At 33.8% G+C, this 14,532-nt stretch overlaps 1 long non-coding RNA gene across 1 annotated transcript in view; it reads left to right on the forward strand.

Moving 5' to 3' along the window:
- The window catches only part of LOC134810562 (uncharacterized), an 84,733-nt gene that overhangs the window by 24,305 nt on the left and 45,896 nt on the right, over window positions 1–14,532 (forward strand). The window contains exon 5 of the long non-coding RNA XR_010158955.1: window positions 11,846–11,929. This is a non-coding gene — a long non-coding RNA (uncharacterized LOC134810562). The remainder of the gene's footprint in view (window positions 1–11,845; window positions 11,930–14,532) is intronic.

Genomic DNA, 14,532 nt, shown 5'->3' on the forward strand with positions numbered 1-14,532 from the left:
TTCAAAGATTAAGTAGATCCAATGCTACATTCTAAATTACAGAAAATGAAGAAAAGCTTTTAAGTAAATTCTATGAAAACAGTATAAAGTTTATCATTAAATAAGATAAGGAAGGCACCAAAAAATCCACCCAATGCATAGATTAATCTGACTGTAAATTTAAAAAATTTCAGAAAAATTCAAAAGAAAATAACAGCAATCAGAATTCACTGTCCACATTAAGGAAAAAATGCATCTTGCTTAAATGGAAAGGATGAGAACAAAATCCCCTGCCAATTGTTCATAAAAATGATTGCTGAAATAGGAATTATTAGATACTTTCATATGTGCACATACACATATATAATTATTTAATGGCTAGAAAATGGTTTCACTTTATAATAAAGAGACATGACAACTAAATAACAAGATAGGATACTGAAGTTTTCAGTAAAACTTCAACGACTGTAACTGAGACAATTGGAAAAACTTTGAATAAGGCCTTTATAATAGATGGTAATTTTCTATCAATATTATGTTTGTTGGGTGTGAAAGTTATGTTGGTCTCAGGCTTATGTAGAAAAATAGCATTGTTCTAAGAAGTATATACTGAAATATTTAGGAATAAGTTGTCATAATGATCCAGAAAAAGAAAAAGTCTCTCTCTTTATCTACCAATCATTGATTGACCTAGGTGATGATATATGGGCATTAATTGTACTATTCTTCCAGTTTTTTCTGTATGAGTTACATGTTTCCAAAAAAGAGTCTTGGAAAATTGATATATTAATATTTATTTGAATTTTTGCGCATTTCTCTTTGAGATGGGGGTCTCTCTATGTTGTGTAGGCTGGTCTCGAACTCATGGCCTCAAGTGATTCTCCTGCCTTAGCATCCTGAATAAGCTGGGACTGCAGGCATGCATCACTACAATTGGATTTGTACATTTTAAAGCCATAAAAGCCAATATTCTAAGAAAATTTTAGAAATAACTCTGATAGATAAGCAGCCATAATAACTTTTCCGGGTTGCAGCATGTCTACTCATGCAAACGCTCATCTGTTTCTTAACTCACAGTCTCTAAGACAGCTCTAAGAAATGCTGCATCTTTGGACACTACTTAAAAATAACATTTCCATTCTGTTACACTGTTAAATATGGTAGTGAAACATGAGGTCTTTGTAGATATATTCTCTATAAAATATTTTTCAAGTGTTAACATTTGACACTTAAGGGAATGTACTACAAGTTTGGGAAAATAGTCACTTATAAATACCGCTATTTATTTGACATCTAATGTGTGACTAGTACCATCCTCATTAATGTGTGACTAGCACCATCCTCATTATTTTGCATGAATAGCCCATAAATCCAACAATAACCATATATATTTTCATTAAATTTTAAAATAAATTTGGTAGTAAATAACAGAGCCGGGATTCAACCAATATCTGTTTCTTTCAAAATGTTGTTCTTATCAATGCATACATACATATGAAGAAATTTGAAATTTTCCAACATATCACGACGTAGGGTTATAGAATATAACTTATAATCTAACAAATATACTATACTAATAGGGGATATAATTAAGTTAGGTTATTTCTACTCTATCTAACAAATTTTAATATTCCTTAGGAAAGAACCTGTCTTCTGAGGTTATGCCTGTTGGTAAAAAATCAGGACAGAAATGTTTGAATGAGAGGTTCAAGTAGTTTTATAAATGGTCTTCAGCACAGTTAATTTCCCCAAACTAAGATATCAAAATTGAATAGATTCCATTTTTTAATTTTTCAATTTTCTCTCTCTCTCTCTCTCTGGGTTTTTTTTTTCTTTTTTCCTTGAGACAGAGTCGCACTGTATCACCCAGGCTGGAGTGCAGTGATGTGATCTCACTGACTGCAACCTCTGCCTCCAGGGTTCAAAAGATTCTCTTGCCTCAGCCTCCGTAGTAGCTGGGATTATAGGCACCTGCCACCTGGCCTGGCTAATTTGTATTTTTAGTAGAGATGGGGTTTCACCATGTTGGCCAGGCTGGTCTCAAACTTTTGACCTCAAGTGATCCTCCTGCCTCAGCCTCCCAAAGTGCTTGGATTACAGGCATGAGCCACTGCGCCTGGCTTTTTCTTTTCAATTCTCATACTTTACTATCATCTTCCAGATTATCACCACCCTCTAAATATTCCAAATTAAGGTAGACAGGACAGAAAGTTTTACTGATTTTTGTTCATAAATAAAATTCACTAGACACCACAGTGAATTACATTGACAACACAAAAATATTCACAACTTCTACCCTTATTCTAATTAATATTTATTTAATCTACCACTTCAATAAGTAGGAATTTCAAAGAGTGAAATAACTCTTGTATCCTTTGCTGCCTCTCCCTCTCACACACACAACCTGGATTTCTAGGAAATATAAGCTTCAGTAAATAAATTTGGTAGTACACGACAGAGCCAGTATTAGTATTTAGATTGCATTTAGTATTTCAGATTGTTGTTAATTGTATCTTTACTGCTGTTTAAATATTTAGTATTAGTATTTTAGTATTGCCCCTTAGTATTTTAGATTGTTGTTAATTGTATCTTTACTGCTGTTTAATTTGCTGGGAAGAATGAGCTTTTAAAATATATAAATTAGGCTGGTCAGGTTTGTTTTACACTTATTTTATCCAGAGCTAAAGATCTTTTTGTTTTCCACCCTTGCCAACTAAAAGTAGAAAAGTGGTTTCTAAACAACAAAGAAATGGGGGTAATATAACATTCCAAAGAAAGTATCCTTAAAGAGCCTGTGGAGCATCTGAAAAATATCGATCCTAGAAAGCAAATGAAACAGCACATTGATCTTGGAAGAAAAAAAAGGTGGTGAGAACCATGAAAACAGCCGGAGAAAAGTCTTAGCAATAAAGAAGAGCACACCTTACTGACAGACTTGAAGGAAGACTGAAAATGTGAAGGTACAGGAAAATTTTAAGGTGAAATAGAAAGATCATCTTAAAAGTATAAGTCAAGGTCATTAGTGAATAATAATGCATGTGGGTTTTAAGAAAAACACTTCAGTGGGGGAAAGTGATAAACAACAGATTTTAGTTCCACCTAAGCCTCCTAATAGAGTGAATTTCAGAAATCACTAAATCCCAGGCACTCATCTTTTATATGTGTAAAAAAGAGCAGTGATAGCAACGTTCTGTTCCAGTCACAGGATTGCTAAAATGACCCATTGGGGAATTTGTGAAGCATGTCTTTGAATTCTTCTCCCAAAGGGATTCTGTCTTAGGCAATATTAGGTTTGGCATCCATTAAACCAAACAATTGCTAAGGTACAAATAGCCAGCATACTTCCTACAATATGCTGTATAAGAAAATTAGAGAATCATGGAAAATCCCAAAACTGCACTGAGAACAACAGAATATGGTAAACTTCTCTTAATAGAAAATAAAGAAAACTGAATTGAAATTCTCCTCCATATTTTGCATTTTATTCTGTATTTTATGGACTACTCCCTGACCACACACACACGCTTGTTATTTAATTCATTAGTCCATAACATAGTCCCAAATCTTTCATGTCATCCCACCTTCACCCTTACCACCAAACAATAACCTAGATTCAGTGAGAAAGTTCTCCTAATTTTACCCATTTATCTCTGAGATTTTCCATGTCCCAATCCACAAAGCTAATGTCTAGATCAAGCACTCACAATTTCTTGTCTGGACTAGTGTAATTATTCCCTACTTTTTTCCTCCAGCTAAATTCTATATCTCTAATCCATTTTCTGTATTACCAGAACAGTGTTCTTTGCAAACATCACAAACACTTGCTTAAAACCTTTCAGTAGCTCTCAGCTTTCTACAGGGTTGTCTCCAGAGAAAAGTTTTTATACTGTAGGAGTGACTGAATGATGTGTCAAAAATCAATTTACTTAAAAACAACATTTTTTGTGAAATAAAAGAAAATGGAATAGACCAAATGGAATAGAATACAAAAGACCTGGGTACTCATTACCCAGTAAGATGTAATATTTTTGTGAGATTTTAATTTTTATGTGTTTAAATTTGAGTAATATAAAATATTTTACTATGACTTGTGTTTAAGAAAAAGCTTCAAGAACACTTCTGTAGATCATATAGATCCCCTCATAATCTTGCTTTTCCTGTATCTATAGCTTAACACCTCAAAGTTTCAGCCATACTTTAGTTGAATAAATAATCCGCACTCTTTCACATCTTGGGACAATCTATATAATTGTCCCCTGCTGAAATGTTTCCCCTTTCACCTCCCTGTCAACTTGGGAAATGCCTACTCAGTTTTCAATATGCAACTCAAATATCATCTGCTTTGTGAACCTTTCAGGAACCCTCCTCCTCATGGTCCCCAGTGCCCCATCTCCAGCTGGCTGTTTTGAATTGGTCTAAAATATTAAGAGTTTGGTGATGCAAAACTATTAGGTTCTTTTCGTTTGATCTCTAACAGCATGAGATAAGAAACAGATAGATGCCTATTTTTTAATAACCTGAAACTAGACCACAAGCAATCTCTCCAAAAACCCTCGCTTTCTGTTTTTGGGGGAGTACTCTGAAAAAAAATTTTAGAAGATTACTTAAGACAAATGTTGCAATATTCATGTTGCATATATGGGGCATCCGGACTCCTCTGAACTGGTTTGTTTGGAATCAAGCCTGGAGAGCAATGCTTCGGTGTATAGAACATGTACAAGACTGGCTAGAGTCTTAAGTCTATTAATACATGTGAGAATGGTGTCTCTAAAAATCTTTTTTTCCAGACAATATATTTCCAGTATTATTAATTTCACTAGTGAACACCCCTTTCTAACAATCATTCACAAATAAGCCATTGTTTTACAAATGAAAACCAATTATAGTCACGCAAAATAGCAAAACCTCTGTTGTTAATCATGTTAAGGATAGCTGAGGCTTGTATTTCAGATGAAAATGTAGCTGCCTGCCCTGGACTATGAATTCTGGATTAGGACAATTCCTTAAATGGTAATTTAAACAATTTTTATCTGATATCACACTGTCAATAGCAGACATATTTTGAAGTAAATCACAAACATTGTTACACTAAAAATTATAATTAACACATCTTGGCTGTTGGAAGTCAAATTTAGTATGTTTTTATAATGAATTTACTTCACAGATACACAGGTAATGATGAGTATTAAAAATCCACAGTCCAACATTTTTGTATATTTAGGGGGAAGTCTGTTAATGAGAATATGGTTACAAGTGAAAAGAACATGGCTTAAAATTCATACACACAAAAAAGTTTATCCTTAATTTCCAAAGAATAATGTATATTTTACTGTTCCACTTATTGTAATTGGAGCAGAATGTGTAAATAGAATGCTTCTTTCTCCACTTCTGAAAATGTTTTCCACCCTATAAGTTTAAGAACACCAAAATGTCTATGAACTTCTCACTTCCATGTGCAGAATTAGAAAGGTTACAAGAAATTTATTCCTATTTCTTGGTAGATCCATAAGTCAGATGACAGTTGTAAAAAGAGGTCAAAGACAGTAAAATTAAGTGACTGATGAATACATTTCTTTACAGAAAGTTGTTACCCTAAACACAGTTCTCACTCCTTTTAGGAAAGGAAAGGGGGTGGTAGTCCACGGAAAATTCTGTTTAGGTGCCTAACTCATAATTGAGGTCAATAGACAGTGAACTACTGAATACTTCTAGAGGTAAAGGAAAAGTGAGTTGTTTCGGTGGTAGAGCCAGAGAGTGAAGGCTGCTGCACTGTGTTGAAGTGTGATTAAAAACAAAATCTCAGCCAGGTGTGGTGGCTCACACCTGTAATTCCAGCACCTTGGGAGGCTGAGGCAGGAGGATCATTAGAGGTCAGAAGTTAAAGACCAGCCTGGCCAACATGGTGAAACCTTGTCTCTACTAAAAACACAAAAATTAGCTGGGACTGGTGACAGGCACCTGTAATCCCAGCTACTCAGGAGGCTGAGGCAGGAGAAACGCTCAAACCCTGGAAGCAGAGGTTGCAGTGAGCCAAGATCTCGCCACTGCACTCCAGCCTGGGTGACAGAGGCAGACTCCATCTCAATAAATAAATAAATAAATAAATAATAAAAATCTCAACCCAGAAACCCTCTCTAAAACAACAAAAGAGAAATAAAATAGTTTTATTGTAAAATATACATTAAACCAGAATACAAAGCATATCACAGGTAATCCACTAAAAACAGTAAATCTCGAAGGAGCTTGCAGAGACAGAAAGAAATCTTACCTTTTTACATAGGCAAGCAGAAAGAATTCATTACATGTGTGTTTGAAAGACAAACAATAACCAGTCTTCAAGTAAGAGGACTTGACTGCATAGCAAACTCACTTGGTAATTAGGCTGACCATCTGTGGTAGCTAATACGCCTTATAAAAAAAACAAAAACAAAAACAAAAAAAAACAAAAACTTCTCATATATGTGACAGAAGACAGTTTTGCAATGTTGTGCTACATGGTCTACCAAGTTAGTAGGCTCCTATCCCACCACTGGGAGATAGGGCTCTATTTTCCTTGATTCCATTTTAAACAGGTGCCTCCCAGGTCCTAAAGAATGATATTCCTGGGTTATAAAGCTGGAATTAGGTTAATTTAACTTTTAAAAAGATTTATATATATATCTCAAGGGGACAGGGAAAGAATATGCAAGTACATATTTTTAAAAGAAAGTGCTCTGAAACAAAAAAAGTAGAGGAGTATGTCTTTCTATGCAAGGGGGAGTTATTATTTTTTTCTTCTTAGTTTACACCTTCTCCTTGCCATTCAAATTATCCTGCTTGCCTAAAGTCTGTCAGAACAAGGAATGGGTGAATATTTCCTGTTGACCAGATGTGACTGAGAGAGAAATCCATGTGGGGTATGTTCTATCCTATAGGGTCATGTTGGAGAGGATGAGGGAAGACCTCAGAAGAAAGGCTTGAAAGTATCTTGATGCCCAATGGCTACAGAAGGAGCTCTGAGAGGCACCCAAATCAGAGGTGCTTTCTTCCCACCTGAAGAAAGTTCGTCAGAGAAGGCCCACAGGAACATTTTACTGATAGAGAAAGTTAGCTTCTCCCACCTAGTGTGGCCATCCGGGAAAGCTACTTTAAATATATTCAAGCACCAAAAGTGTGAAACCAGCCAGCCGCATAAGACCTGACTTATCCTCTTATTTTTCCTTCCTCTCGAGGTTTTAACATGGCTAGGAACACATCAACTGCTGATCAATTGAGATGAGGCCTAAGGAAAAGAGTAGAGAACATGCCCTTCCTGACGGCCAACCCCAGGCTGAGCAAGGCCCAAAAAGATGGGGGTAGTTATTGCTGCTCATATTGATGGGAAATTCCTGCTAGCACAGATACTCTTCACTTTTATGTTTATTTTGATTTTCTTATTATAAATTTAACCCATATTCATTAAATAAAATATAAAAAGAAGAGAGAGAAAAAATGACAATAGAAATTACTGTGTATTCTCATAATAAATTATTTATCCTTTAAAATTAAATGTTGATTCCAGTATCCCTACAATTATATATTATCCTATTCTTTATTAAAAATACAGAATAATAGTTACGAGTATATACTTAGGGTCTTCCAAACTGAGCTCAGCTATTTAATAGGTGTATGACATTAAGTAACATACTGATTTTCTCTTTTTCTCAATTTTCTAACATATAAAACGAAGCTAGTACAACCTACATAATAAGGTTGTTGTGAAGATTAGTATGAGATTAAAAGTGAATAATTTATCACAGAACCTGATATATAATATTTGGTCTGAATTGAAAGCTGTTGTTATTCCCAGATTGCAAGAATTTTTCCACATACTTGAATACTTGAATATACACTATTCCACATAGTTGAATATGGACTATTAAAAAATGTGCTAACCACTCCACCACATCCTCAATTATAGATTTAGTATAAATTAGAAATTTTCTTTTTGTAAAAATTCTACTGTAATTTGTGTGCTTCTTAACATTATATATACATTTTCTGCTCATCTCTTATTCTCTTGGATTATTTACTGTAACTATGCCAAAGGATAATAAAAATTCTAAATTTTTTTTTAAAAAATAGTATTTTTATCTCTTTTTTCCCACATAGAATTTAATATAGGGCCTGCCCCATATTAGCTACTGATCAAAGATTTAAGAATATAATAAACTAACATATGCTCCTCAGCACATGCATCACTCTTAAAGATAGACCATATCTTAGATTACAAAACAAGTCCTAAAATTAAAAAAAATTGAAATCATGTGAAGTACCTTGTCAGATAACAATGGAATAAAACTAGAAATCAATAATAAGAAGAACTTTGGAAACTATACAAACACGTGGAAATTAAAGAATATACTACTGAATGACCAGTGGGTCAATGAAGAAATTAAGAAGGAAGTTTAAAAATTTATTGAAACAAATGAAAATGGAAATAAAAGATACAAAAACCTATAAGGTACAACAAAAACAGTAGTAAGAGGAGAGTTTATTGCAATAAGTGACTACATCCAAAAAGTAGAAAACTTCAAATTAACAACCTAACAATGTATCTTAAAGAACTAGAAAAGCAAGAGCAAACCAAACCCAAATTAATAGAAGAAAAAATAATAAAGATCATAGCAGAAATAAACTACTAAAAATACAAAAAGTCAAATGATAGTGTTTTGAAAAGATAAAGTCAACAAACCTTTAGCAAAACGAAGAAAAAAGGAAGTAGATTCAAATAAATAAAGGCAGAGATGAAAAAGTAGACATTATAACTGGCACTGCAGAAACTCAAAGGATCATTGGAGACTACTATGAGCAATTCTATGCCAATAAATTGGAAAACCTAGAAGAAATTGATAAATTCCTAGACACCTGCAACCTATCAAGATTGAACCATGAAGAAATAATAATAATAACAAGTAACAAGATGAAACCATAATAAAAAGTCTCCCAGCGAAGAAAAGCCCAGGACTTGATGGTTTCACTGATGAATTCTGACACACATTTAAAGAGCGCTAATACCAATCCTATCCAAAATGTTCCCCCAAAAAAGGAGAGAATTCTTCCAAAATCACCATATAAGGTCAGGACTGCCCTGATGCCAAAACCAGATAAACACACAACAGAAAAAGAAAACTACAGGCCTGTATCTCTGATGAACATTGACCCAAAAATCCTCAACAAAATAATAACAAACTGAATTCAGTAATATAAAGATTGTTTATCATGACCAAGAGGGATTCATCTCAAGGATGCAAAGATGGTTCAGCATTTGCAAATCAATCAACATGATATATCACATCAACAGAATAAAGGGTAACAATGATGTGATCATTTCAATTGATATTGAAAAAGCATTTGATAAAATTCAACATTCCTTCATGATGAAAACCCTCAAAAACCTGGGTATAAAAGGAACATACATCAACACAGTTAAGAGCCATATGTGACAGACCCACAGCCAGTATGACACTGAATGGGAAAAATCTCTAAGATCTGGAAAAAGACAAGGATGCCCACTTTTACCACTTTTATTCAACATAGTACTGGAAGTTCTAACTAAAGCAATTAAACAAGATAAAGAAATAAAATGCATTCAGATTGTAAAGGAAGAAGTCAAATTATCCTTGCTTGCAGATGGTATAATCTTATAGTTGGAAAAACCTAAAGACTCAACCAAGAAAACCTTTAGAACTGACTAACAAATTCAGTACAATTGCAGGATACAAAATCAACATTCAAAAGTTAGTAGCATTTGTATATGCCAACAGCAAACAATCTACAAAAGAAATCAAGAAAGTAACCCCATTTACAATAGCTACCAGTAAAATAAAATACCTGGGAATAAACATAACTAAATAAGTGAAAGATCTCTACGATGAAAACTATAACACATTGATGCAACAAAATAAATAAAGAAAAAATAATAAAAGATATTTCTTGTTCATAGATTGTAAGAATGAATATTGAAGTGTCCATAGGACCCAAAGCAATCTATAGATTCAATGCAATTCCTATCAAAATACCAATGACATTCTTCACAGAAATAGAAATAACACTCCTAAAATTTATATGGAACCACAAAAGACCTTGAAGGGCCAAAGCCTTCCTGAGCAAAAATAACAAAACAAGAGGGATCACATTACTTGACTTCAAATTATACTACAGAGTTATAATAAACCAAAACAACATAATACCAGTATAAAAAACAGACACATAGACTAGTTTAACAGAATAGGAAACCCAGAAGAAAACCTACACATCTACAGTGAACTCATTTTTGACAAAGGTGCCAAGAACATACATTGGAGAATAGACAATCTCTCAATTAATGGTGCGGGGAAAACTGAATATCCATCTGCAGAAGAATGAAACTAAGTCCATGTGTCTCACCGTATTCAAAAAGCAAATCAAAATGGATTAAAGACTTATATCTAAGACATGAAAATGTGAAACTACTAAGGGAACACGTAGGGGAAACTCTCCAGGACATTGGTCAGCGTAAAGATTTCTTGGGCAATATCCCAAAAGCAGAGGCAACCAAAGCTAAAATGAATGAATGAGATCACATTTAGCTAAAAAACTTCTGCACAGCAAAGGAAACAATCTACCAAGTGAAGAGCCAACTCACAAAATGGTGGAAAATATTTGCAAATTACCCATCTAATAAGGAATTAATAACCAGGTTATATAAGGAACTCATACAACTCTATAGGAAATAAATTGAATAATCCAATTAAAAATTGGGCAAAAGATCTAAATAGACATTTCTCAAAAGAAGACACACAAATGGCAAACAGGAATATGAAACGGTGCTCTACATTAGTGATCATCAGAGAAATGCAAATCAAAGCTATAATGCGATATCATCTCACCCCAATTAACATGGCTTTTATCCGAAAGACTATAATGAATACTGACAAGGATGTGGAGGAAAGGCAATCCTACTCTGTTGATGGGAACGTAAATTAGAGAAACATACAGAGATTCCTAAAAAACCAAAAACTATAAATACCACATGATCTGACAATTCTACTGCTAGATATATACCCAAAAGAAAGAAAAACACTATATTGAAGAGATACCTGCCCTCTCATATTTACCACACCACTGTTCACAATAGCCAAGATTTGAGGGCAACCTAAGTGTCCTTCAGCAAAAAAAAAATGAATAAAGAATACGTGGTCAGGGGTGGTGGCTCATGCCTGTAATCCCAGCACTTTGGGAGGCTGAGTTGGGCGGAGCATTTGAGGACAGGAGTTCAAGACCAGCCTGGCCAACATGGTGAAACCCTGTGTCTACTAAAATTACAAAAATTAGCCAGGTGTGGTGGTGCTCACCTGTAATCCCAGCTACTCGGGAGGCTGAGGCAGGAGAATCTTTTGAACCCAGAGGAATAATTTGCATTGAGTTGAAATTGTGCCACTGCACTCCAGCTGGCTCCAGCCTGGGCGACAGAGTGAGACTCTGTCTCAAATAAAAAAAAAAAATGTGGTATCTATACACAATGGTATACTTTTCAGCAATAAAGAAGAATGAATGAGAGTCTGTCATACGCAACAATATGAATATAACTGGAGGAGATTATGTTAAGTGAAATAAGCCAGACACAGAAAGATAAACTTTTCATGTTGTTACTCATTTGTGGGAGCTAAAAATTAAAACAATTGATCTCATGGAGACTCATGGAGATAGAGAGTAGAATGGTAGTTACCGGAGGCTGGGAAGTGTAGTGAGGTGGGGGGAATAGGAATGGTTAATGGGTACAGAAATACAGTTATATACAATGAATAAGATTTACTATTTGATAGCACAACAGGGTGATTACAACAATAATTTTGTTACATTTTAGAATTACTCAGGGAGTACAATTAGAACATTCGCAACACAAAGGGATCATGAATGCTTGAGGTGACGTATCCCCTGCTACCCTCGGGTGAGTATTACACATTACATGCCTATATAAAATATTTTATGTTCCCCATAATTATATACACCCACTACGTGCCCATAAGAATTACAAAGAAAAAAAATTAAACAAAAAAATTCTACAATATAAAACTAATACATGAATAAATGAATGGGTAAATGAATAAATAAATGAAATATGTATGTAATTAAAGATTGCCTTTCTGAAGATACTTCTGTATATAGTTTTCCATTCTTAGATAGCCAGATCAAAAATAAATAGTTCTACAGAATTTGGATAGGATTTCATTTTCTACAAAATTTGCTAAAATTATTTATTGGACATAATACTAAATCAATGTTTGTATGATCACAAATATAAAGTTCCCTTTAAGGAATCTTTAATTTAGCACATTTACACATTAACCTTACTGTAAAGCTTTCTGGAATTGGCTTGGTAATTCTATTTACAGACAGGAATAGAGATTTGGTTTTGTTTCATTACAGAATTAGCAGTTTTACTAATGACTGGGAAATTGTTCTTGCTGAAGACGAGGGCAAACATTTTAAAACAAGAATAATTGCTTAGTGCAGAAGTTCTCAAACTGCTTTGCACATTAACATCTCTTTGAGAATTTTAAAAAATTTCAAAACTCAGCTCCACTCCCTACCCCCATAGACCAATGAAATAATAATCTCCACCCCAAATCAATTAGGTCATAATCTCTGGGGATGAGACAGAGACATTCACATGTTTCACATTTATTTTTATTGAAGCATTCCAGCTAATGGTAGGCAAGTTTGGGAACTACCAATGGCTTGGTATATGACTACGTTTCTGGCTTATATTAGCAGTAAGAGCAGGCACTCTGCATTAATTTTAACATTCCACGAAGCACTGTTAAAACTTTATTTGAATGCGTACTAAATCTGCTGTGGAGAAAAATATATCTTTGGAAATCCCAATGTGCATATTTATTGTACTTTTACCATTGCCCTATCAAGTAGCAGAAGCATGTTTATCTGTCATAGGAATAACCACATCTGAATAGAAATTCATATAGCACATTTACAACCATTTAGCTCCATGTTATAATACTGTATAAATAAACCTCATGAATATAGTAAGTAGCCCAGCTTACAAGATTTCTTAATATATCAGAATACTTTTTTAAATTTGAAACTTTTAAATCTCTTAAGACTTCAAATTTTGTTTTTAATAAAGAAGAAATTAAGCTGAATTTTATCATCATTCTAGTAATCCTAGTGCATATCGGTTTCTCATCAAATCTTCAATTAAAAATATCCATCATCATTGTCAAAGGCTACAAAGTCTCAGGAGAAATAAGCATAATTTTTTTGGAGATAAATTGTACAGCATGCTGAATATAGCTAATAACTTAATACCCTACATTTCAGTATCACAAAGAAAGTATATTTCTAATGTTCTCATCACAAAAATGTTAAATATTTGGGGTGATGGATATGTTAATTAGCTTAACTTAATAGTTCTACACTGTATTCAAAATTCATAACTTTTTATGTTTGTTGGTCGCTTGTCTGTCTTTTGAGAAATCTCTGTTCATGTCCTTTGTCCACTTTTTAATGGGATTATTTGTTTTTTTCTTGTTGAATTGTTAAAGCTCATTGGAGATTGTGAATATTATGACTTTGTCGAATGCATGGTTTGGAAATATTTTCTTCCATTCTGTAGGGTGATGTTTACTCTGTTGATAGTTTCTTTTGCTATACAGAAGCTCTTTAGTTTCATTGGATCCCACTTGTTAATTTTTGTTTTTGTAGCAATTACTTTTGAGGACTTAGTTATAAATTCCTTTCCAAAGCCAGTCAGTGTCTAGAAGGATATTTACTAGGTTTTCTTCAAGGATTTTTTATAGTTTTAGGTCTTACATTTAAGACTTTAATCCATCTTGTGTTAATTTTTGTTTATGGTGATTGGTAGGGGTCCAGTTTAATTCTTCTGCATATAGATAGCCAGTTATCTCAAAGTTGTTTAATGAGTAGAGAGTCCTTCCTCCATTGCTTATTTTTGTTGACTTTGTTAAGTATCAGATCATTGTAGATGTAGATGTGTGGCTTGATTTCTGGGTTCTCTATTCTGTTCTCTTGTTCTGTGTGTCTGTTTTTGTACCAGTACCGTGCTGATTTGCTTACTGTAGCCTTGAAATAATAGAAGAAGAAATAATAAATGTTTGAGGTGATGTAGATCCCAATTACCCTGAGTTGACCATTACACACTGTATGCATGTATCAAAATATCACATGTAGCCAATATGCATAGCCATTACGTATCAATAAAAAATAAAAACCACATATTTAAAATACATACAAATAATCAATAGCTGGAGCTACAAGCCCATTAAGACTTGACTGACGTCTGCTCTTGAGGTTAGGAAGAGAGATATATAATAAAAAGCTATGTGTATTGAAAAAGCAAAGAAGGGAGAATGTACAATATGTTAAGATAGTGGAGATGAAAGAATAGAAAATTCTTAAGAGAAGTTAAAAAGATAGAGAAAACATCAGGATGAAGATAATATTTGAATTGAAACTTAAAGAATCTATGTAATTTCATTGGTATAGTTCATCTCCCAATTGTTGGAAACACAT

This window comes from Pan troglodytes, chromosome 6, assembly GCF_028858775.2.
Source record: "Pan troglodytes isolate AG18354 chromosome 6, NHGRI_mPanTro3-v2.0_pri, whole genome shotgun sequence".
NCBI classification, from domain to species: Eukaryota; Metazoa; Chordata; class Mammalia; order Primates; family Hominidae; genus Pan; species Pan troglodytes.